The sequence below is a fragment of the Equus przewalskii genome, chromosome 21 (genome assembly GCF_037783145.1).
Source record: "Equus przewalskii isolate Varuska chromosome 21, EquPr2, whole genome shotgun sequence".
Lineage (NCBI taxonomy): Eukaryota > Metazoa > Chordata > Mammalia > Perissodactyla > Equidae > Equus > Equus przewalskii.
Genome location: NC_091851.1, coordinates 2607477 through 2629103, shown reverse-complemented (window position 1 = coordinate 2629103; position 21627 = coordinate 2607477). Strand labels below are relative to the sequence as shown.

General features: G+C 47.4%; 1 long non-coding RNA gene across 1 annotated transcript; it reads left to right on the top strand.

Moving 5' to 3' along the window:
• Nucleotides 1–58: 58 nt before the first annotated feature.
• On the top strand, nucleotides 59–18013 carry LOC139078107 (uncharacterized). Its single transcript, XR_011530869.1, has 3 exons — nucleotides 59–120; nucleotides 1160–2522; nucleotides 15119–18013. It is a non-coding gene; the product is annotated as an uncharacterized lncRNA (long non-coding RNA).
• The last annotated feature ends 3614 nt before the right edge of the window (nucleotides 18014–21627 follow it).

The following is a 21627-nucleotide window of genomic DNA, read 5'->3' as shown; positions in this document are numbered from 1 at the left end:
TTTTATCTCACTGAATAATAGTGGGAGTTAGAAAAAAGGGAAATGTTCCCCAACCTTCCCCCACTGTGTAGGCATCAGCCTTTCTGAATGTGAAGGAGCACAAGCCTGCATTCCTAAAAGGTACCTGACACATATTAACAGTTTTCTTTTTTTTTTTCAGATAGGATGAATTTGGGAAAACTTTGGCAGCTTTTGGGTGATGAAGTTAAGGATTATTTCTATGTTTTATTTTTTTCTGAAATGCTCTGAACTTTGAGGAGTTTAGGAGTAATAATAATGGTAATATACCACATTGGCCTCATGCCCTTTGATTTTCAAGCTGAGTCCTTATATTATTTTTACTTTACCAATGAGGAAATCAAGGATGAGAACATGATTTGCACCTGGTCAACGCCATAGGAAGGGATGGGGTGGGACTCACGTTCAGATTCTCTGATTCCAGTTGGATGCGCTTTCTTCCAAGAATTTAACAGTTCAACCTGTATCTAATGGGCCAGAATAGACCCTTACATCCACTTAATCTCTTCATTAATAAATCTGACCAATTTGTGTGGGAATCCCACTCAAGGTCAAGGTTCCTGGTGACCCTTCTGCCACTCTTACCCCATCTTGCTGACTTCATTTCCTAATTAGAACCTTTTTCCTGTGATTTTGATTCCTTTTTATGATGAAAACACTCTGGGGAGAAGTCATACATGTAGCGTTATCAGTCATCCAAATTGTAGTGTAAAGTAATTCACTGGATTTCTTCCTGAGAGGAGGCTGAAGAAGGGTGGGAATGGAAGGACTCTGAGGCCTCCGTGTGTGTGTGTGTGTGTGTGTGCGCGCGCGCGCGCGTGTGTGCATGTGTCTGTGGAGAGGGTAACAGGTTGCTGGTACCAAGAAGAAGAAGATAAAATTTTGTCAAAAACCAATGTTCAGCCAGTCGCCTCCTCTGTCCCAAGAATGCAACCTGGAGATACTTGATTGAATTTAAAGTTTTTACTTTTATGGTTTAATCGTGCCAGGTGGGTTTATCTTGATATCTTGGTATAGTCCAATTAGTTAATTTCAGATGCATCATATAAGGTGAAGAATAAAATACTAAGTAATGTCATTTCAGATGAGGATTTGATTTGTTTACTTTCCTCCTGATTCACTTTGGTTTATTCTCAATCAGCCCAGGCCGCTAAGCCTGCAAGCATTCAGACAAGATGTATAGGCGAAGAACAGACAGCAGATGTGGATAAAAGCAGCAGAAATATTGCCAAAGGCACTTTTCTCATTCCCATTGACCTCCCACACCATGTTGGAAAAGTAACTACTCTTTATTCATTACTTTTCTCCTGGGTAACTACCAGGCTTTTCCTACAATGTCGATGCCCCTTAGGCTAGATTCTTCTTTCTCAATGTAGATGCCTCAGGGAAGGGAAGACAAGCTCATTAGCAGTTGGAGACAAAATCAGAAGCTAATTGACAGTAACTGAGTATAGGAATGGGCTCTAGAATGGATTCCTGGTTAGAAATTGGACTAATGGAGGAGGGGGAGGAAGTGCGCACCGACGAGAGAGGTGAGAAATGGAACAAGAAACCAATGCACATCCCAACATGGTCTGCTGAGAAACTTAGGATAATGATCATTGTTTTCCTCGGGGTCTCAATGGCTGGCTTGTTACTCGGGAACTGACCCTCCTCCCTGCTTCTCAACCAGTCTGGATACGGGGACAGGCTTTCCAAATCAGATCATGAGATAAACACTTGCATGACAAGGAAAGCAGCGTGCTTCTCTGTGAAGGAAGGACTAGTTCCATAGCTGAGCTTCAGTTGCTCCTTCGGAAGCAGAACGGACTGCCATCTGCATCAACTGGAACCTTCTGGAAACCACGCAGTGCAAAGATTCCCAGGGAAACCTACCTGAGATTCAATTGTTAACAAAATGAAGGCCGGCTACACTCAGCTGGGACTTTTCAATCATCCCAATAAAAGGGAAGATTCGGGTCCTGCTCTGACTGTGGACTCCATCTTGGTGTTTTTAAAGTCTGTGTTGGTCAGCATTTCAAATCTAGCCGCATAGTTGTCAAAGAATTTGGCGTATGTGATGATTTTAAAATATGTCCACAGATTGTTCAGTACTCCTCCCTTCAAGAGGTGGGCCTTATTTCCACTCCTCTTGAGTGTGGCCTAGACTTGGTGACTCATTTCTAACAAATAATATAAGCGGAGCTGTTACTTCCAAGGTTAGGTCATAAAAGACGTTGTGCTCTCCACCTTGCTCTGCTTTGTCTCTTGGGTCACTCATGCTGGAGGAAGCCAGCTGCCACATCGTGAAGACACTTAAGCAGCCCTCTGGGGACGCTCACTTTGCACAGAAATGAGCTCTCTGTCCAACAGACAATGAAGAACTAAGGCTTCCAGCCAACAGCCATGTGAGTGCACCATCTTGGAATCAGATCCTCTAGCCCCAGTAAAGCCTTCAGTTGCTACAGCCCCAACCAGCATCTTTTCTGGATCCTCTTGAGAGACCTTGAGCCAGAATGACCCAGGTAATCTACTCTCAGATTTCTGACTCTCAGAAATTGTGTGAGATAATGAATGTTTGTTACTTTAAGATGCTAAGTATTAGAGTACTTTGTTACCCTGAACTAGGTAACGAACACAGAGTGCAATATATACACTCAGCAGGGTCTGTCCCTTGGCTTCTTCAGGACTAGGAGAGTGATGGATCTCCACTGTTATTAGACCTCTGGTGTTGTGGTCAGGATTTAGAAACTTGCTTTTTCTACCTTCTGTTCAAACATTTGCCAGCAGTACATGTGTTAGGCTCTCTTCCATAGCCATTTTGAGTGTGCCATTTTCCCTGCCGGGTCCTCATCTGAAGCAGCTGCCATGTAAAGTCTGCAAAAACTCCCCATGAGCGGCAGCAGCATTGCTTATGCTGTTGACACTCCAAGTGCAACTATGCCTGTCGTGTCTGATGATGCTATTCAGTCCTGCTAGTCTTGGTGTCTTTCAAAGCAAGGCCAAGAGCCAGGTTCTGGGGCCTTACCCATATCACAGGTTCTTTGTTCTTGTCACTGGTGGCTGTGCTGCTGAGGCCTCAGTCTCTCCATGTCACACTCAGTTTTGATACAGCCTCTCTCACCCAGGGCCTCAGAAATAAGTCACAGGGGACAGGCTGGAGAAGAAAGAGAGATGAACAGTTAGGATGACCCTGAAGCACATTCATTTTCCTGGAGGCTTCCTGGGACTTCTCATGAACGCCTCGATGGTGCCCCAGCGCGCTAGAGATGCACAGCAATTCCTGAGTCCAGTGTGAGCAGAGTTTGGGTCTATCTGAACCTTTGCTGCATAAACACAGAAATTAGCTGAAGTGAAAGATTTAACCTGACCATATATTGTGATCTGTGAGTCATTGTTCCCATAAAGATCTTAAGTCAGATATTCAGAGACTAAAATACAAAGAATCAGACATCAGCCTGGGTTCCCAAGCAGGATGCACATTTAAGACATGATATCGAGAAATGACAATCAGACACTAGACTCCAAAACCCCACCAGGAACTGTTATGCAGCCCATGGCACTGCCTAGAGCACCCCCTTCCCAAGACTGGGGGCCATTCTCTATCTCCCTGAGTTTATCTCCAACTGCACTTGTTTCTCTTTCCTCCAGACTCCTCCACCTCTAAAAGCATGTGGAAAACACTGCTCTATGTTTGGAAATACTTGCATGAATGTGTGAAAGGGTAAAGAATTTTGTCTCAATCCTAGCAAGGCTTCATTTTTTGGCTGCCTCTGAGGCTGATAAAAATAAAGCTTCAGAAACAGACGACCGTGTTTGTGGAGGCGGCTCTGAAGAGGAGGTGGGTCTGAGATAGTGTTGCTCAGGGCTTTTCAAGGAGCCCAGGAGTGTGTCCTCCTCTGTTTTTCTTGGTTTCATTTCTGAAAAATGAGGGCTTTCTTTAAACCCCCTAACAATGTCAGAGACGCTATGTCTAAAGTCTATAACCGCATTGTTTTCTTTACTGCAAGGCTGAGAGATTTTTCTGTCTCAAGATCTCGGCAGTGTCCTTATTAAACTAGCAAAACGTCTGGAATGGGGGCAGAGGCCGTGATTCCTTGAACGTCAGTAGCTGTGGCTTCAGTTGCAACCCATATTTCATGTTTTTAATTATTGACGGAAACCTTTAGTTTAAAGATACCAAATTTGTTCTTTGAATTGATTATGCTGATAAAGGTCACTGAGCATCTTCTAAGTGCTAGGCCCTGTGGGAATTTCTCTGTCTTATCTGCCTCCTTGACCTTTCTGAAGCCTCCGCCTGTGGACCAGCTGCTCCTCCAGATCTGAATTCCACAGCCTTGTGTCCTCTCTTTGGGGGTGAAGCGGTGGGGTCCTCACACAGCGTCCTTCTCCCTTCTGTTCACTAACCTCGCTCACCTGGAATGTCAGTGCTTCCGGCTCTGGGGACTCTGCTCTTCTCGTTGTATTATTTCTCTCTTCTTCGCCACACCATGGGCCATCACCCCACACCTGCGTTCTTAACCCCTCCAAATGCCAATGACCTACAGGAGCACAAATCCCATGCAGCTTGGGAACCCACACTCCAGGGCTGTGGGACAGCCCCCGGGATCTCCCAGGTCACTCAGAGCAGAGCTAATTGTCCCAGTTATCAAACTGTTTGCATTGGGTGAGTTTTGGAACTGGAGGGCCTCACCTGCCCCCTCCTCCCTAGTCCTCAACCACTTGCTCAGTGGAGACACCCACCACCACATCTGCTGTCTTGTTACCTCCTAAGCTGACGATTCTCTCAGCCTGCCCTGGACTGGGCTTTACACGGCCTCCATTGCACCCCCCAAGGAAAAACTGCAACTCCACTGTCGCCCAAACTCAGACCACTCAGACTCTGAGGCTCTGCTCCTACCACCATCTCTGGACGCTCACAGGCTCAGGACCCAGACTGCACCACAGGATACAAAAGTTGGCTTCCCAGAGGCACCTGGAAGAATCAGGTAACACAACTCAGAGGAGTAGGGGAGTCAATGCTCCATGGAGTAGAAGTTGACCTGTAAGAGAAAGGATGTAGACAGGATCCACAAAATAAATCCCTCCCCTTCCCTCCCTCAGAGGCCGTCCTGGGATCAGGCAGCTCCACCTAGTTAGACCAGAAGTTGCTGTTTGTGACTGAGCAACCAGGCGTTCCTGATCCGCTCCGCAATGCACCACCTCAACCTCTCCCCTTCTCTGCCTGCCTTCACTCTCTCTCACGCTGCTGCCCTGGAATTGCACCTCCCACGAAGCCTGGTGTGTAAGCTTAGCCCAGGTTTCCGAGTGAGTAGAGTCCCTGGTGTAGACACTGGTGTTCCTCAACTAAACGGAGTGCATCCCAATTCCATAGTGTCCCAAACAAGAAGACTGGGAGTTAGCCAATCTTCTCTTCATGCCAATCAGCCATGAAACAACTTTCTGTCTCAACTCTTAAACATCTTGGAAGTCCCTTTCTCCTTGTCGTTATCACATCCCTCCTTAGATTGGTCCCTTTCCGTTATTAACTTAGATTATCACCAGAAACTCTTGTTGGGCTGGCTGCCCTGTGGTAGCAGCCTCCAGGTGGTCCTCACACATTCGCAGAGGCCTCTTTCTACAAGGTAAACCCAGCCATCTTCTTTCCTGCTTAGAATCTTCTGTTGGTTTCCATCTTTGTCCTTGAGGATAAAATTCATGTTTCCTAGGATGAAGGCCTTTAGGACCCATCCCCTTCAGCCCTACCTCCTGACAGCCCCTTCCTCCAACCCCCTAATCTTCAGGTCCCAGCAGCAGGAGCTGCCCTCAGCTCCCACACCACGTCATGCTCTCTCACTGCTTAGTGTTGCAAGCTGGGTTCTCCACAGGAGTGACTGAGATGGAATTTGGAGTGAAAGATACTTATCAGGGATAAGACTGTCAGAAAATATAGGATATCCAGTTAAACTGAATTTCAGATAAACAAAGAATAACTTTTTAAATGTAATTGTCTCCCATGCAACATCTGGAATATGCTTATATCAGAAAGTGATTCACTGCTTATCTGAAATTCACGTTTAATTGAGCACTCTGTGTTTTTATTTGCTAATCTGAGAACACTAATTAAGAATCAACACCTGTGAGGGGAAGAAGGAGGAAGCAGGATCAGGCAGAGGAAGAACCTGCATGGAGTGCAGGACTGGCAAAGCCATGGCCAGCCCCACAGTGAGCGCGGGAGCCACTATTCCTTGTCATAGTGTCCAGGATCAGGTCAAAACAGCCAGGCCTTGATACCCCTGTCTCACTTAGTTACCAGTGCAAACCACTCCAGGAATGGCTTAACCTTGGCGAGATGGCTCTCTGCCCCTGAGGCAGACCACGAAGGAGCAGACAGCTGTGGTCGGCCTGACCACCACACTTCCTGCAGCCTGGCAGCACGTCCTTTCCTGAGGGGATATTGGGCAGCACACCCTTGTGTCCACCATACCTGACCTCTGCTCCGGTTTCTGTTTGAACTTCTTCCCTGTTTTCCCACCTGGTCCAGTCAGTCATTTAACACCCGGAGGTCTTTCCATCGGCACCTTACATACAATGAATCACTCCCCGTTCTGTGTTGCCTTTGGGTGTGTTTTCATTGCTCCCCTTATTTCTCTGAGTTGTCACCTATCTGCCCATGTCTGTCTTCCCTGCCAGATGGTTAAGCTCTTCCACAGGCTATACTGTGTCTTCTTCAATCAGATAATATTTATTGGCACTAATCATGAGCAGTATGTCAAGCATTGTGACACCATTGTGAACAAGAGCACCTCATTCACCCTGACTTCAGAATGAGGCGGCGGATGCACTCAATTTAGGTAGGCGACTATAGTAAGTATTAGGAGGGTGTCTTAGAGTTGCCCCAGAAGCAGACCTTGAGACAAGGATTTGGGTACAGTAAGTTTATTTGGAAGATGATCCCAGGAAACCTTGGTAAGTGACTAAGAGAGTGATACAAGGAAAGGAAGGGAAGGTGGCCAGCACAGAGTGTGTTATCAAGTCAGTCGCCACTGTGGACAGCCGGAGAACAATCCTGCTGGGAATCTCTGGGCGCCCCTGTAGACCACGCATCTTCAGAAGAATCCCACCTTAGATGCAAGGGAGTTGGGGTATTTGTCCACCAAGCCTGTCAGCCATCGGTGGAGAGCTGCTGTGGGTGAGCGTGGATGGGCGGTCATTCATTCTCTAGCACCTCCAGTTTGGGACGCGGTGGCTCTGGCTGCTCTGGCTTCAGATCGGTAGCGATCAGGCCATTGTGAACTGCACTGGGAAGGCCTGAAGAGCTATGGGTGGGCCACCAAACATGAATGATACGACTAGGAAGAGTAGAACAGTGAATGAGAGTCTCCAGGAAGACTCCCACCTCACCCAGATGTAGGGGGAGGAGTGACCTGTGCCCAGAAGGAAAGGGCTGAGTTACAGGAGAGGATACAACATGTGTGAAGCCCAAGGCAAGAAAGAGCCAGGTGTCTAAGGGAAGAGGAGGAATTCAACATTGATCTCAGGAAGCACTGGGAGTGGGCTGAGAGGAAGCAGGAAACACATCCTGGGAGGCGCTCAGAGCCGTGACACGTGTCTGAGGCCGGACTCTCCCAGCCATCCAGAGCGCTTGGGAAACATCGATGAAGAGAGGTCTGGGTACCGAAGGGTCTCAGACAGTTTTGTTGATGTCATAGGATGCATGGCACCACTAGTTCCAATATGAATATTCTGAATAGGGCTCAAAAAAAGAGTTCTGCCCTAATATGGGCAAGACCCACTGGAATTATCGCAGAAAAGTTCGCCAGCCCTGGATGCTGTCCTTAACTCAGAGGTGGAGGTCAGGCCTGGGAGCACCTCTCCATGCTCTCCTGGGCCTGTCGAAACCTGCCCTCTGAGGGACGGGCTTTCTCCCTCGTGTCTTGGCTCAGGAGATCAGCTGAGTCCCAACGCCGAGTGGATCCTTCACATCAAAGGAAAATATTTTAAAACAAAGGAAAGGACATACGGAATGAGAAAAAGTGTCTGCCACACTGCTGAATTCTGGAAGGCAAGGGGAGCTGTGCCAACGGTGACCCTGAAATGCTTCCCACCTAAGCTGGAATTCAAAGATCATTCGCAGGGAACAAGCAACCTCACCCTAAACCTTAAGGAATTTAGACTCTCGCTCAGGGTCAATGGTAGAAGATGCCTACAGTGCTGAGGAAAATGGTCTGCTCGTATATACTGGAGAAATACGTGGAAGTGAATGGGCATGAGAATGGCTGTTTCTTCACGAACACAGCAAGTTGCTCTCTTTCACACGTACCCTTGGAAGGAGGGCCTTGGGTTATTTTCTTGCTCCAGGTCCTGTCCGGAATCTGGACACAGATCATGTTCGCACTGTGTAAGCCCACGTCAGCTCCCTGCTTCGCAAACCTGCAAGCAGAGTGATGTAGGGAGAAATACCAGCCCTGGAACTAGAGTCAGAAGACCCAGCTTTGAGGTCTGCCTCGGTTTAGGAGGCCTCAGAAATTTATTTAGCCCTAGGCAAGTCACTTAGCCATTCCAAGGCCCTGTTTTCACATCTCTAAAATGGGTACGAAATAATGTTTCCTTTGCATCGCTGTTATATATTTGATCTTGCATATGTACACATCTGACATAATGCCCAAGACGAGGCAGGGTGGGACAGGGGACATGGCATGGACTGTGAGATCTGAGAGACTTACCTTCAATTTCTGCTCCACCACTTGACATCTGTCAGCGGTGGGCAAGGAGCTGTGATTCTCTCAGGTGTAGCTTGCTCGTCTACACTGGAAGGTTGTGAGGATCAAATAAGAAGATGCCTGTAAAGCACAGATCAAGTGCTCAGAAACAGTAGCCCCATGAACCTATTCTAGGTCAATGAAGATGCAGTTGCTCAGTAAGTGTCTATGCATTTCTTTGTCCAGACTCTCGTTGATGAGTCAGATTCTAAGTTGCAGACGACATTGCACCGTCTAGTGAGTTTGAGTGAGAGAGGCTTTAGTAAAGGGTACTGGGATGCTCACAGACCTCTGGGAGGCTGCTTATTTAGGTATGGAGGCTACGTAGCCACTCACAGAGCAACTGGAGGTGCAAAGAAGCCTCCCAGCAGTTCCTGCAGAAGTGCTGCTGCCTGCCACCCACCACTCATGACATTAGGGTTGGAGCCCGCAGCCCCAGCACAGCTACCCTGTCTCTGTGCACAGGCTCTCCACCTCACCTCAGGTCACATGCTGAGCCGGAGGGAGTTGAATAGGAGCCAAAGGGGCTAATTCGCAGTGTAAGCTCCTCCACCCTGGATGAATCCTATGGAAGAGGAATCATCTGGGTTTCAAAAGCTTATTCTGGAATATTCTATTCAGAATTGCCTGCAAAAGGATCCTTATTAGTTTTCTAAAATAATGATATTTCAGATCTGAATCTGAACACATAAGAATAATATTGCTTGAAATTGTTTTTATTCCTAGATATCTTTTATTTCCAAACTAAGAGGAAACGTGATTTATCTTGAGTGTCAGCCTAATTCTCCCTGGAAAAGCTGTGCGTCTTGAGGGAGGAAAGCACCTCCAGAATACTGCTATTTTGGGGAACCCCTAGAAATAGCCCTGACCAGAGGCTCAGGTCCGAGGGCCGGCGGCCGTTTTGAGAAAGGGAGTCCGCTTCCCCGTGTGCTCCTGGGCGCTACCTCCTGCCTGAGTGTGCCAGCTGTCTCGGCCAAGAAGCAGAGCCCCAGGTTTGTGGGGAAGCATTTGGTTGGGAAGAGCTCATGTCCAGCAGGACATGAGCGAGGGGGACCCGAGAGGGAAGCAGAGCGAGCCAGGGTGCGGTGTCCAGCACAGTCCCGGGAGGGGAGCACAGGCTCAACCCCACAGGGACTCTGAGGGCCATGCAGGCCACCCCCAGAGCTGTCCTCCCATAGGCAGCCACAGGCGCTGGCTGTTGGGAGTGAGACCACCAGAAGCAGAGGCTCATGAGAATGGCAAAGGCACCTGAGGGGCATCTGACAGCCTCGAAATAACCACACATCACATAGAGTAACCTGCGTATCCCATAGAATGTGTGTGTCTGCGTGCAGGGACAGTGGAAATGCTGTGACGGCCACCACTCTGCAGCACCCAGCACTGTGGAAAGAAACCAATACACATGTGTCCTTTAATCCTCCCATCAGCCCCGCGAAGGGGCCGGTTGTACACATGAGGTAACTGAGGGCACGAAGGGACAGAAATTCGCCCACAACTAGCAAGGAACTGGCTCCACCGCCCATAAGTGGTGAGTTTGGATTTGAACCAGCAACTGTCTGACTCCATCTGTATTCTCCTAACCACTAAAATATCCTCATAGATGATAGACAGATGATAGGTTGATAGACAAAATTTTTTCTAACTCGATCTCCACATGTAGACACAGATATACGTAGATTTGGGGCCTTGCACCTGTTTTGACACTGAAGAAGTGAAAAATCACAGGGAAATAAATACTGTCCCTTCTTGCCTCCATATTTCTTGAAAGTCCTTTCTCCTTCGTCACACACTAGCAAGAGTTGCAAGAGCTTTTGGTCACACAAAGGCAAATAAATTAAGCCCCAGGACCCTGCCCATGTTTCTTTATCAGAAAGCGAGCCCGTGCGCAGAGATCCAGGTGGAGGGGTATCCTGCAGAATATGCCCACAAGGTCCAGTTAGGGAAGGCTTAGCCTCCACAACCGTGACAGGGGGGCCGAGGCTGTCTGGGGACAGCAGCCTGGGCTGACGGCCTGCCTGAGCTCTCACCCTTCATGGCCCGCTTAGGGGAGTTGCAGCAGGGCACATAGAAGCTCTCAGCAGAGCCATGTGCCTCTGCGTTCCCTTGGGCAAGAGAGTTTTAGGAACTGTGGTGAGTTCCCTCTTGATCCTCCTACCTAGCACAGGGCAGAGGGGCAAAGTGGCACTGGATGGGCAGGAAAGTTGAGTAGTGCCCCTGGGTGCACCTGTGTGGGCACACACACAGGTGCACGCCTGTGGACTGACGTATAGCCAGCTGCAGAAGCTCAGGCATACCCTCAGGTTTAAATAGGATGCCCAATAAGGCATCGTGGCGGAGCCTGGTATTTCCTGGGTACCTGGTGCAGGTGAAGCACTGGCACTTACTCCATGTCTTCATTGACTGAGCTTACTAGGTAATCTTCTTCGGGTTATTGATGCTAGCGGTTCCCTTTGATCTCAAGGTGAGCGAACGTGAAATCTGAGCAGTTTACAGGAGTCACTGCAGAGTCCAGAGGCAGCAGCTCCCAGGCAGCTGGAGGGCAGGGAAATTCACACCAACTGTCGGGTCAGATGAAAAATGTGCCCCGTTTCCCCCAGTTCCATAAGCTTTTGTCAGATGGGGACACACGTTCAAGTGATGAGTCAAGGAGGGCTCTCAGAAGGACAGTGAGAGAGCTAAGAAAGTCTGAGCTGGAGTCTGGCTTCAGCCTGTTCCCATGGGGAGCTCTGGGACACAAACTGTACACAGGCTCACCTAGAGGTGAGGGGGCTGGCCTTTTGTACCCTGAGCCAGTCATTAACTAAGGTCCTTGGCGGTGGGTGGGCTGTAATCTCCTGGGAAAGGTTCTTCCTTCAGCCAGTAACGATTTTCCAGAGAAGGGGAAGCTCTGAGCTGATACAGCTGACTTGCTTGGCAGATTAGGGATGGGCGCATCAGTCAGTAATGGGATTTGAGTGGGATTAGCATCAGAATGGCTTTGCAGTTAAGGACTAAGCCAAGAGTGATCATTGAGACTGGGAATGGTGGTTTTGGTACAACTTTATGGAATCCCCAAATAACCTGTTAATTTTTATTAATTGCAAAAGCTAAGAACTTCCTGGGGGACATTTTCTCCTATTATTTCATCCTCTCTCATCAACAGTGTAGGAGCTGTTCTAACAACATTCGTCTCTCAACCTCTAGTTTATTGACAGGAGAAGCATGATTAATTAAAACATCCAAATTCCCTCTTTAAAAAGAATGAGGATTCTCATTTTAAGAAGGCATGCAGGGGCAAGGGGTGAATTAAGACTCCTTGTAGAATTGGCATTCTAAATCCTCCTTTACAGTTTGTTAATAGCCCCAGGAAGTGCAAGTGACTTGTTCAAGGTTGTCGTATATGGTGAAATTAAATCCTTTCTTATTTTTCTAAAAAAGCTTTATTGAGATATAGTTCACATAGAATACAATTTTCCCATTTAAAGTGTTTAAAATAAAAATAAAGTGATTAAAACCAAATGTAAAACTTTTTCATCACCCCAAAAAGAAACCCCATGCCTTTATCAGTCACCCTCCTACTTTCCCCATTGACACCAGCCCTAGGCAACCACTAATCTACTTTACTGTCTCTATTTGCCTATTCTGTACATTTCATGTGAACAGAATCTTACAATATGTAGTCTTTTGTGAATGGATTCTTTCACTTAACATAGTGTTTTCAAGGTTCACCCATGTTGTATCAAGGATTAGTACTGCATTGTTTTAAATAATGTTCCATGGTATGGATGTGTCATATCATATTTATTCTTTTATCAGTTGATGAACTTTTGGATTGTTTCCACTTTTTTGTTATTATGATAATGCTGCTATGAACATTGGTGTACATATTTTTGCGTGGACATAAATTTTCATTTCTCTTAGGTATATATCTAGAATTAGAGTTTCTGGGTCATATTGTAATTCTATGTTTAAACTTTTGAGGAAATGCCATACTGTTGTCCACAGTGGCTGCTCCATTTTTCATTTCCACCAGCAGTGTCTGAAAGTCCCAATGTCTCCACATCCTGACTAGTATACGTTTCTGTCTGTGGCCATCCTAGCGGGTATGAAGAGATATCTTGTTGTAGTTTGGATTTGCACTTCCCTGATGGCTAATGATGTTGAGTATCTTTCATGTGCATATTGGTTATTTGTATATCTTCTCTGGAGAAATGTCTATTCAAACCCTTTGCCCATTTTTTAATTGGTGTATTTGTCTTTATTATTGAGTTGTAAGAGTTCTTTAGATATAAACCCCTTGTCAGATATATGACTAGAAAATATTTTTCCCCTATTTCGTGGTTGCCTTTCCACTTTCTTGATGGTATCTTTTGAAGTACAAAGTTTCAGTTTGATGAAGTCCAAATTATACATATTTTTCTTTTGTTATTTGTGCTTTTGGTGTCATATCTAAGAAACCATTGCCTAATTCAAGGTCACGAAGATGTACTCCTATGCTTTCTTCTAAGAGTTTTAGCTCTTATATTTGGCTCTTTGATCTATTTTGAGTTAATTGTTGAATATGGTGTGAGGTAAGGGTCCATCTTCATTCTTTTGCATGTCAATTTCCAGTTGTCCCAGTGCCATTTATTGAAAAGGTTGTCCTTTTCCCATTGAATGGTATGGCATCCTTGTCAAAAATCAGTTGTCTGCAAATGTGAAGGTTTATTTCTGGATTTTCAGTTCTTTCCCTTGATCTATATGTCTATCTTTATGCCAGTACCGCACTGCCTTGATTGCTGTAGCTTTGTCATAAGTTTTGAAACAGAAAGTGTGAGCTATTTGACTGTATTCTTTTTCAAGGTTGTTTTGGCTATTCTGAATCCCTTGCATTTTCATATGGGCTTTAGGATCAGCTTGTTAATTTCTACAAAGAAATCAATTGGGATTGCTGTGACTCCATAGATCAATTTGGGGACTTTTGCGTTTTGAACAATATTGAATCTTTGAATCTACGAATATGGGATGTTTTTCCATTTTTTTAGGTCGTCTTTAATTTCTTTTAACAATGTTTTGTAATTTTCAGTGTGTAAGTTTTACATATCTTTTGTGAAATTTATTCCTAGATATTTTATTCTTTTTGATTCTAGTGTAAATGATTTTCTTAATTTTATTTTTGTATTACTCATTGCAAATTCATAGAAATGCAATTGAATTTTGTATATTGATCTTGCATCCTGCAGTCTTGCTGAGTGGAATAAAGTCTTCAAGCTAGTCCGAGTTATCCTAGATCTCTCTCCTCTCTGCCACATTGAGAGATATAGGGAAAAAGGTGTTGGGAGGTAGTGAGCCACTACAGAGCAGGGGGAGAGCATAACTGGGGTTGCTTAACAGCATTCTCCAAAAGCTCCTAGAGAATACATATGCAGCCAGACATCAAACTGGAGGCTACTTTTCTCATTGAAAGTCAATCAGCATTAACTACCCAACAAAGCATGAGGTCAATGTGAGGCAGAACTCAGAGGCTACTGGCCAGAGGAAGCAAAGCTTTTGAACAAATGAAGCTATATTATACAAGCCAAAGTGGTGGAAAATGGGGGATATATCAGTGTCAGGAGGTGGGTATAGAAGTGGTTTCTGAGCTTATAGGAGGAAAGCAAACCTGCTTAGAAATCACCTGTTGAAGACCCTGTTATTTGAGCAACTAAGATATGTAAAAGTCACAGATAATGAGTAAAAAGGGCCCAGAACTGGGGAGGTGAATATTCAGTTCACATCCTTCTAGACCACAGAAAACTATCAGCACAGCCTCGAAGAGAAGAAATTGGAGGCAATTGCGTACCTGATGTGGATGATGTCCTTCCTCTCTCATTCCTCAGTGAGGGAAGATTGGGCATTGCAAGAAGCACCCCCATAGGTACCTTTGGCATTTTGCTGTTATTCTGGCGAAAACAAACTGGGCTATGCTGTGAGGACAACCTCAAGATCTATAGGATTCAAATATCAAAGACATTTCTTTCTTACACTGTGTGTCCACCATGGGTGGGTGTGAGGCAGGGGTTTCTGTTCATCATAGGCACCGAAGGACCTAGGATTACAGAGGTTTCGTCTCCTGGATGACACAGGCTGCATCTCAACAGGTGCTTCCATCACACCGAGGCAGGGAAAGGGGCGCAGTGAGTCACGCAGCAGCCTTTAAAGATGCTGACTGGAAGTGACCTGTGATGTTCTGCTTGAATTCCATTGGCCAAAGCAAGTCACACGGCCTTGTCTGATGCCAAAGAAGGCACTCAACTTCTACCCTAACATGTGCCCCAAAGAAAGTCAAGAATATCTGTGACTAGCTCCAATGACCGCTAAAATCTACTCTCCAGCCGCTGAATATTTGATTCTCATTTCTTCCTACATTTTTCTCTCAACAGAAACAACTTGAAAATGCCACAGATATAATCAAGGTGATGCTAGAGAAGTGAGGATTCCAGAGGAGAGAGGTGGCCCGGGGCAGGGCCTCGTTGCTCTCTGCCTGGGTTTTTACCTTGATATGGTGCATGGGGATGAGCCGGATTCTCAGGTACCATCTTCAGCCAGAGGAAGAGCCAGAACCTGCAGCTACTACAGCTCACTCACTCACCATGAAAGCCTTAGCATAGGTCTTGGTCTCTAGAAAATTCTCTAGGAAAGAATATAAATTGCATTCCTATTGTCAGTTTGAAAAATTCCACAGAAAAATTTTCCAAGGTTTCTTGAAGTTACCAAAAAATGCAAAAACAAAACAAAACAAATCCCAGTTCAGTTGTGGGTGCAAAGAGAACCAGGAAGCCCTGGAAGAGCAAGAAATCCCAGCCTCCCAGAAATCTCAGGAGAAACCTGGTAATTGAGGTCAGGAGCTGGACCAACCCAGGCACCAGAGCCGGGACGGTGCTGGCTGTGACTTGAGCTCCAGTCGAGGTGGCTGGCTGCTCTTGTGTCCTTCCTCCCTCCACCTCTCTGCTCCTCTGTCAGGTCAGACCCAGATGGCTATGCCAGGGATTTCTAGGTCCGTCCGCCTGTTTCCCATGCGGCTGGGTGGGGCTGAGCTCACTGCTCACACATCAGTCTATACCCACCTCCTGTGCAGCTCTGATGACCCTAATGCTGTTTCCTAACTTTCCCACCTCAACTTTCTGCTAAAGGACTCCAACAACCTCGCTCCTCTGAGTGGAACAGTTTCGGTTAGTCCTCATTGTTGCTGGGTGGCTTTGACTGATACAACCAGATTCATGATTCGGATGGCCCTGGGCTCTGCCCCACATGACTAGGCTATGACACATAGCAGAGAAACAAAGATTCATTTAATTTCCTCAAATCCCTTGGGTGTGGACGTAATCATCGCATGGACAATCAGGGGAACCAGAACCCACCACTCTCCATGTGGCTGTGACAGGGGATTTCAGAGGATGTGGAGGAGCTTTTCATTTTCCAGGATCAGTTTGATCCGTTGATTTAAGCACTCGACAACAGGAGCCTGAAATGTTAGAAAACTCAAGCCCAGTTGAAGGATGAGGGTGGTTTCTCATAAATCGGTGACTTGTCCTGGCTCCTTGAGTTGGCCAAGAACAAGGAGGGGTGTTCAGCCAATTTTCTTTTAGCAGCTCATAAAAACTTGACCATGCATTAATAACAGCTGACATTTACATAGCACACTTGAGTTTCCAAAGTGCTCATAGGTTTATTATTTCAACTGTGGTTCCTAACAACTGTTTTGCAAATGAGGAAACTCAAGTTTAGTGAGGGTGCATGACTTTCCTAAGGTCACACGGCTCGTAAGAGTCAGACCGCAGCCTTGGATCCAGAGCCTTGAGCATCTTCGCATCATGTAAGGGAGCTGGATTCCCCTGGCATTCTGCTTCCCATGGCCGGCAGCTGAGTGGAGGCCTGTGAGTCCAGATGTGGGAACAGCTGACCAGCATCCCTCATGCTGTCAGGAAAGGTGGTAAACCATCCATGTGGGACTAGTTAGGAGCAACCTCAAACCATTTCTGCAATTGACAGCCACGTTCAGCCACTGTATACAAAAAAATAACAAGGGGTGGTGATGGGACAGGCGAACACAGCCCCAGCAATTCAGCTGTACCACATAGTTCTGGTGTAAGGATTAAATGAGATGATCCTATGTAAAAGTTCAATAAATATTGGTGCCTTCCACATACCCCTTGACGTCAAAGGTGAGAAATGGACACTAAGCAACTGTCAGGACTGTTTGCTCCATTCATAGAATAGAGTTTTGACTTAGCCACTCTCCTGAAACTTCTACCAACAGCGTTCCCATGTATCCCAGACCCTGCTCGTCCTGAAGCTCTGTAGCAACCTCCTGCTGCCAGAATGAAGTCCCCAATGGGTTTCTCTCCTGGACAGCCCTTTTCTCAGGGCCCAGAGTCTTATCCTTGGCCCTTTCTCATGAGAACAGGGAGAGGGAAAGACCTGACTAGAAGAAAAACAAGAGATAGTGGCAAGTTCTTGCCCTCGATACTTCTCCACACTTCCCCACCCCTGCCCAATCAAGGTGCCTTTTCCCTGAGAAACCCTGAGCACTTGGGAAGCTAGAGAGTCAAGAAGCCTCAGATCATGGCTGCTCCCGTGACTGAAACTGGCTGTGCTGAGCTCCCAGGAGCGGTAGTGACCAGCTGCTGAGGGTGAGTCTGATGCAGGCCAGAGCCAGTGTCAGTGACCACTGTGACAGCCACTGCCAAAGGTCAGCCCTACTTCCTTCATAGTTTCTGCCCACAAGAGAGGAACCAACAGAAGGGAGTTGATGCTTAAGAACCTTCCAGAAGACTGAGGTCAGATTTGCTATGTTCAGCCATCCTGAATTGGGAAGTGCTTGTGGGCAAAAAGCATCCACTTGGGATGCACATACTCAATGCCTGCCTTTAGGATCTCAGCATCTTCTGGAGAAAAGGCAGCTTTGGACTCTTGTGCAGTGTCTGTGAAAATGAACAGGGCTATCCAACAGCTTGTGGGCCCTCCAGGGCCCCCTGCGCCAGACTCATGCTGGAATCTTAGCCTCCCTCTCTTTTCCAGCTGACTTGCCACTTAAAGATGCTGCTTCTTACCTAGACAGGAAAGAAGAAAGATGACAGAGGACATTCGAGTTTAAAATTATTTCCCTAGGGCAGTGCTGCCCAGTAGAAATATAACCCAGACACATGTATAATTTTAATTTTTCTAATGCCACATTAAAAAAAGGTGCAATTAATTTCAATAATAGGTTGCATTTAACCCATTATAACAAAATCTTATTTCAACTTTTAATCAATATAAAACAATTATGAATGAGATAGTTTACCTTCTTTTTTTTTTTAAAACTACGTCTCTGAAACCTGGTGTGTATTTCACATGCACAGCACATCACAGTTTGGACAGCCACATCTCACGTGCTCAGTAGCCATGCGCAGAGAGCGTCCATGGTGTCTTATGGCCCTAGGTCTGGACAGTGCTGTCCTAGAGCACTATTTTCTTTCACTGGTGGTTGTTGATCCTGAGTAATAATCGTGACTTAAGCTTATGTTTATAGGAGGTTTACCATTCCTCAAAGAATCTTCACATTCTTCAAGCCATCGGATCTCATTTGAGCCACTTTTGACAGTAGAAAGTGAAGCCAAAAAAATCCGTCCGTGTTACCCGGGCAGTCAGTAGCAGACTCAGGTCTCCCGGTTCCTGGAGCGGTGGACTTCCCACCAGAACCACGAGGCAGGATGCTGCGGCAGGCCATGAGGTTACCGGGGATGCGGAGAAAGAGACAAGAAGTCAAGGTAGCCACAAAGGCTGTCAGCGAAGGGTCAGACCTATCTGTGACCTAAAACCTACTGAACTGTACACGCCAAGTGGGTGAAATGTATGGTATGGAAATTGTATCTCAATACAGTTGTTAAAGGAGAGAGAATGAGAGAGAGAGAGAAGCCAGCCAGTGTGCTGCTTTCTTTTCAGGAGCCCAAGAGTTAGAGAGGAGTGCCTCTGCCAATGACAGCACCATCTTTCATCTGTAAGTTTTTGTATTGTCAAATTATGTTAATCAAGGGAAGTAAACATTTTTTGACAGCAAAGTGAGGTGCCCCCAAGATCCTGAAATAAATCATCCCCAGAATTTGCATTATCCCTGATAAAAGCAGTACTCAACTAACGAGCGTGTGTCTAAATATACCTTGAAGGTACAGACAGGCCCCGGGCCTGCAGGACATTCCGTAGGCTGGTTGGAGAGGTGGCCTGGCTAAGGAAGTCTATGCCAAGCAGAAAAGCCAGAGCCTGGGCAGATGTCTCCTGCTCATTGCCGTCTCCCGGGTGTTTAGCCCAGGCCCGGGCCCATATGGCACACTCAGAGATTATCTGTTGAGTGAATATTAAGAGGAGAGGGTGCCATGGGACAAGAATTCAACCCCCTTGGGGCAGAAGCAAGAATGTCTCTAAGTCGGGCCTGGATTCATCTTACCTGAGTCTAATGTCAACAATGTCAGGGCCCCTCCCCCCGCCCTGACTCCCCCATAATTCTTGGACTTTTCCTGCACCTGTTAAAGGAAGGAAGTGGATGGATGGCATGCTGACATCCCCTTTGCCGTGCTGTTTCTTCGTGTAGGTTAAGGACTCACTGGCACACAGATTGGAACTTCTGTCTATTTTGCGTCTGCCTGTCTGCCTCTTTGCTTTTTGTTCTGGTGGTTGTTTTGTTGTAGGTGAGCCAAAATCCCCAGGTGTGAACAGCTGGAACCCTGAAAGAATGAGATGCCTAGCCCGGCAAGATGAGGCTGCCAAAGAGAGGCCATTTGGGTCTCCGAATTCTCAGGGAGAAGCCTGGAGCTATCTCCCTACCGTTCGTTATTCCAATGCCAGCGGTTTAACTGGAAAAGCCTTAGTTTAAGAGAAATTCTGAATCATATCCTACAGGTATGAAAGTGCAACATAAGAAAAAAATTCACAAATGGAGAGGGTGGTACTGAAGCTGTGACCTCGGACTCCGTCGTGCAGACGCCCAAGCCCAGGCCCAGCCCCGGCCCCACACCACGCAGCCCGCCTGTGAGGGGGCCCCAAAAGACCTGTCCATTCCGTTCCACCCGGGAGTCCAGGAAGGGAGGGGTGCCGCTCTGCTGGACACACTCAGCACCAAAGCTCCCGCCTGATGCGGAGGGTGGGCCGAGGGGGAGCTGGAAGAGCCAGGGGCCAGGCAGCGCCTGGGTAGAGAGCTGGAGAGGGTGCCCCGTGCCGGGCGGTTCCAGGAAATTCCAGACCGGCCAACCTAACTGGCCTTTCAGAGCAGCACTGCTGCTATTTTGAGGGCTGTGTTGAGGGGAAACAGCCCAACAAAAGCAAGACAATTGTTTGAGAGAAGGAAGGGCAGGCGGGCTCCAGCAGAGCGGCCCCTGTGCACGGTCTGGGCTGCAGCCAGGAGGAGGGCTAGGCGGTGACTTTGACACCCTCCAACAACTGTCCAACAGCTGACGGTCCCCTGGGGCCTGCACCGAGCCATTGGCTCCCTGAAATAACAACCAAACAGACAGAGGAGGCTCTATGCTCCTTGGGGTCATTTGAAGACGCTGGTCCCCCCTTTTGCTGGTTGCTGCACCTGCCCCCCAACTCTATACCTAGGCTCTGTGGAGCAGAAGTTCCCCAGTGAGGTGGCCCCACGGAGGCTCGCTTTCCTGTCAGTCCAGGCGTATGCCTTTGACCTCAGAGGCATGGTTACCCTGCCCTGTTTGCAGACCCAGATGGTGTGAGGCTTGGGTCCTTCTCTGGTGTCAGTCTGTACCACTCATCCTTCCTGGTGGCTCTTTCCTCATCTGTAAAATGAGGTTGGGGAAGACCAGTGTTCCATTCCCTCCAGCCTGGGATCCCGTGCGTGCTCACAGCCGCGTTGCATCATGACAGGCAGTGGGCAGGAGGAGTGAGCAGCCGCAGGAGCACACGTTCAGGGCTTATTTCCCTCTTGATCTTTGCAGAAGTTCCACACTTCCCACAGGACCAGAGGACACAGACTCCTTTATGACGCTATAGCCCTGAGTGTTGTAGTGGCTGCAGGAGCCGCTCAGGGCTTGGTTTGGGGGCTGGATCCGGCACCTTGTGGATGTTAGATGGAGAGAAATGCTTGGCCTCGGCTCTGGAAAAGCACAGGCTCACTGTACTCCTCCCACCGCAAGGACGGTTAGGAAGAGAGGCCGAGACCATCTTGTGGGAGTTCTGGGGATTCTCTGAGCTGGGGCTGGTGCCACACGGCCTTCTCAAGGATGCCCTGGCATCAAGACAGTGGGATGCGAGACACAGGTGCAGCTCTGCCTGTGTCCACTCACAGTCACTGACCTTGGAGAAGCCACTTAGCCTCCTGGAAATTTGCTGTCCTCGTCTTTGAAATGGACGTACTTAGATATACCTCTGGGCATTGCTGAAAGCAGGTGGCCATGGGTGGGCTGCCTTCCTCTTTGATGGGGACTCTGTTCAGACCAGGAGTGATCCTGTGGGGCTGCCCTCTGGAGCTCCGTTGCCCAGGCCTGGCTGGCACTGGCCTGAGGAGGAGCAGAGGGAGGATGCTCCTGTTTCAGGCCTGCTCCCAGCCCAGGTCCCAGGCTCCCATGACGTGGTGAGAGGCGGGGATGTTCCAGCAGAGGGTTAGGGAAGGTTGGAGTCAGGGGGAGAGCACTGAGAAGCTCAGTTCAATGAGGAGGATAGCGATGAATTTAAACAAGAAAAGAAAAAAGAGAAAAGGAAAGGAGAGAAAAGAAAAGAAAAAAACAAGGCTAATATCCTGAAAGGATTTGACTTGATGAAAGAAAGGATTTAGGCTGTAGGACAGTTGACAGATGTTCTGCCCGTGGGGCCATATGAGGAAAAAGAAACAAGTGAGACGAAAGAAGCAATGCCTCAGTAACGTCTGAAGGTGCAGCCCATTTTTAAAGAGGAAAATGGGTCT